The sequence below is a fragment of the Condylura cristata genome, unplaced genomic scaffold (genome assembly GCF_000260355.1).
Source record: "Condylura cristata isolate star-nosed mole 26May11 unplaced genomic scaffold, ConCri1.0 scaffold00030, whole genome shotgun sequence".
NCBI lineage: Eukaryota > Metazoa > Chordata > Mammalia > Eulipotyphla > Talpidae > Condylura > Condylura cristata.
In genome coordinates, this window is record NW_004567131.1 from 1495820 (window position 1) to 1499742 (window position 3923).

General features: G+C 39.4%; 1 protein-coding gene across 1 annotated transcript in view; it reads right to left on the minus strand.

Annotated features, from left to right (window-relative positions):
• Positions 1-3923, minus strand: part of LOC101620649 (mitogen-activated protein kinase kinase kinase MLK4) — an 85405-nt gene that overhangs the window by 59491 nt on the left and 21991 nt on the right. The gene's annotated exons all lie outside the window — the stretch shown is intronic.

The following is a 3923-nucleotide window of genomic DNA, read 5'->3' on the forward strand; positions in this document are numbered from 1 at the left end:
GGCCCGCCCAGACCCCCAGTCCCGCGTCGCCCCCGCCCCTGGCGCTCTGGGGCTGGAGTGCGTTGCGCCCACGTGGCCCTGAAGGCGGAGCCGGCGGAGGGCTGCGAGTTGCTGTTGGAAAGTTTGTTAAGTTCAGGTTAGGGTTTGGGTATCTGCTCTGTTTTAGAAAGAGGTGGCAGAGGTGAAGCGGATGTGGTGTTTAGGGCGTAACGCGACACAGAGGGTCGCCGTACCAGGAGAGACAGCACCCCAGAACCGGTCGCAGGACAGCGGGAGCGCCGCACCAGACCTGCTCGGCAGAGTGCACGCTTTAGAAATCACGGCGCAGCTCTGCACTGACTAGGTTACAGATCACCGCGCAAAGACTGAACCGCGGGGTCCTTACCGTCCCGGAAGTTCGCCTCGGTGGCAGATAATGCTGTGTTTGTCCTCACTGTGTGCTCAGATCAGAAAGGATTGCCTGTTCGCCGTGGCCCTTCAGTTTTGGGTTCACTGGTATTGGCCACGACTCGGTGCCAGAGTCACGGGCCGTACCTGTTCTTTAGAAGATCGAATTGAGCAAGAGAGTCTGTGCACACAAACTCAAGTCGTCGCTGGTGTGCTGACTGTTCCTTTACCAGTGTGCTTGATGTTTCCTAGGGAACGGATTATGTACAAGAACAGTCAGTCTGGAAGCAACACCTGCACCCTCCATTTGTTTTGTGTATGGAATGAGCCGTAGCCTAGTAGAGTTAGAAAGGAAGCTTTTATGTTTGGGGACAGGGACCATTTCAGATGTAATGATTGGGAGGAATTTAGGATTTTCTTATATGAGCTTTCTTCACTGTAAGTTTTTCAGTAATTATATTTAAAAAGAACTCTTTGAGGGTTGACTGGTGAGAAGGGTTGTGGACAGGAATAAAATAATTAATTCGCATGCAGTACACTGCTGCTGTGACTTGAGGCCAGCCATTTCTTCCTCTGGAGCATACGGGACAGCAGTGTGCCTCAGACATGCAGGGACTTTGCTTCTCTACTCCGTCATCCCTCTGTCCCTAACCCCACTTACATTGTCCGCCTAACAACTGGGATGGAGAGGCAGGAAGGAACTCTACAGATACGAGTACTTCCAAGAACACCCAGGTTTCTAGCTTAAGCATCTGGGTGGATGGTGAAGATGTTAAATGACCCAGGAAATAAAAGCAGGAAGAAGACTATTTGGGGGCATGTTGAATTTGTTATGGCGAAGAGACAACTTGTTAAAACAGTCAATATCAGAGAAAAGTGAACAGGAATGGAGGGAACTGAATTTTAGAAGTAATTCTCTAAATTGATGACACACGATGAAAAGGAGTGTTCTGGCCATGTAGAGAACAGGGAAACCCAGTATGTCTGTGAGTTAGAAGGGCTACCTGTAGCTATGTGACGGTGATGTTGACCCTGGCAAATTCTTCAAACCTTTCAAGAACACTCTGCTGCCTGCTGTTCCCAGCCTTGAAGTAGAGGGGTCAGTCTGTAGTATTCTAAGTGAACTAAGCCAGTCTTAACTCACATCCTTGGAACTAATAGCAGTGCCCAGTTACTATAGCTCTTCACGCCATGGAACTTCTCTTCTAGAACCTACTTGGACCTTAACGTGATCCCTTTGCACCTTTACATACAGGGGCCTCTAAGTAGGAAACTGTTCCAGTCAGTGTGTTTTTCTGGCCTTTGTTTCTTTTTCTTTAGCTACCCCCCCCCCATCTTATAGTTGAGGCCATGCACTACTCAGGTGTCATCACACTGCCCACTCTGTCTGTCTAGCCCAGCACTTTCCACCAGAAGACAGTAACACAAGAACAAAGTACTAAGGCAGAACTTTGGTGGAAAATAAACTTAAATAGAATTTAGTGGGAAAACAAAAAAAGCTAAAATAAAATTTGACAAAAATAACTGAGGGAAAACAATAAAAGAATCAGAGGAGAGCAGTGGGAGAGGCTATATGGAATTGCTCTAAAAATTAAAATGGATTAAGAACCATCTCCTTGGAAGCCTTCCTCTAATTAATTACCACTGTTCCTATTATCTTAGCTCAGCAATTCTCAAGTGTGATCCAAAAGTCCCCAGAGATTTCTGAGCCCATTTTAGGGAGTCAACAAGGTCAAGACATTTTTCATCATTAGACTGAAATGTCACTTGCCTTTTTCATAGTGCTAACATTGAGCCTGATAGTGTAAACACAGTAGTAAGCAGAGCAAATAAAGGCAGTAGCACTAAATTTACATTTACATTTATTATATTCTTCATTGGCACTTAGAGTAAAAGGGAGAAATGCCACATCAGGTTACTTTGAAGTGTCTTTGATAAAGCATTAAAAATAATTACTTTTACCAAATCTTAATTCTTAAGCATAGGTGTTTAATAATCTATTTGACTAAATGGGAATATAGAGAGCAGTTCTGCTGCATGCTCAAGCCTCATGGCTGCTTTAAGGAAAACCCTTGGATTATTAGTTGAGCTGAATGCCAACTTGGTCACTTTTTTTTTTTTTAAATGGAATGGAACACTATGTTTACTTGAAAGAATAACTAATAAACTGTAATTATTCAGAACTGGATAATTGAAAGGCATTTTATTAAAAATGAGAAGACTTATTTTACACTCCCTTTGAAGAGGGAGACTGATTTTCTGAAGGAAAAAAAAAATGGATAATATGTGTTCCATAATGAATTTCAGCTTCCAAGAAAAAGTCAGAACTTTTGAAAATATTTACCTGTTTTTATGAGCTAAACAAAAAATAGACTTTTATATACAAGATTGCTATTAATATTAACAAATGTGATGTCTCAATATTGTATAATAAAATTCCCAATATTTGGATGATCTGTATAGCTCAGTGAATCAATATTTTCTGAACACCGATATCACAAAATCATGAATGGATAAAACATCATTTTATCCATTTTGAGTTCATTGATGAAGATTTCAGGTTGTAAATTGTAACTAGTCTTTAAAAGACCACCACTTGTTAAGTTTCAAAATAATATCAAAGAATATCTGTGGTTATCTGAAAGCCTATTAGAAGTATTTTTGCCCAAAAAAAAGTATTTTTGTCTTTGAAATATTAGTGATGAAGAAAATATCACTGATTATTAGAGAAATGCAGTAAAAAAAAACAATGAAACATTCTTCACACATGTTAGAATGATTATCATCAAAAAGATAAATAACAAGTGTTGACAAGGATGTAGAGAAATAGGAATCCTTGTATACTGTTGGTGGAAATGTAGGTTGGTGCAGTCACAAAGAAATAGCATATGATCCAGCAATTGTATTTCTGGGTATTCACCCAAAGAAAATAAAACCACCATCTTGAAAAGAGATACACAATTCCATGTTTATTGTAGCATTATTTATACTAGACAAGCATGTAAACAACCAAAGCATCAATCTATGCATGAATGGAAAAAGAAATTGAAATATTGAATATTATAATATAATATTATTCAGCAATGAAAAAGTAGGCAATCTGTCACTTGTGACAAAATGGACAGATTTTGAGGCCACTGATGCCAAACAAAATAAGTAAGAAAAAGACAAATACCATATGATCTTATTTATATGTGAAAAATACATAAAAGCAAAAAAAAATGCCAAAATTATGGATCAAGAGAACAGATAGGTAGGTTTTACAGTGTGTTTGTGTGTATGAAATGGGTGAAGGTGGTCAAAAGTTACACGTTTCCATTTATGATATAAATGACTCATGGGATAGGCAGCATGATAGCGGTAGTTAATAATACTGCATTGCCCATGCGAAGGTATATCTTAAAAGTTCTCATCACAGGGAAAAAAAAATAGAACAATGTGTGGTGATGGAAGTTAACTATACTTATTGGGGTGATTATTTCACTATATATATATATATATATGTATGTATGTATGTATTACATAATATTGGAAGT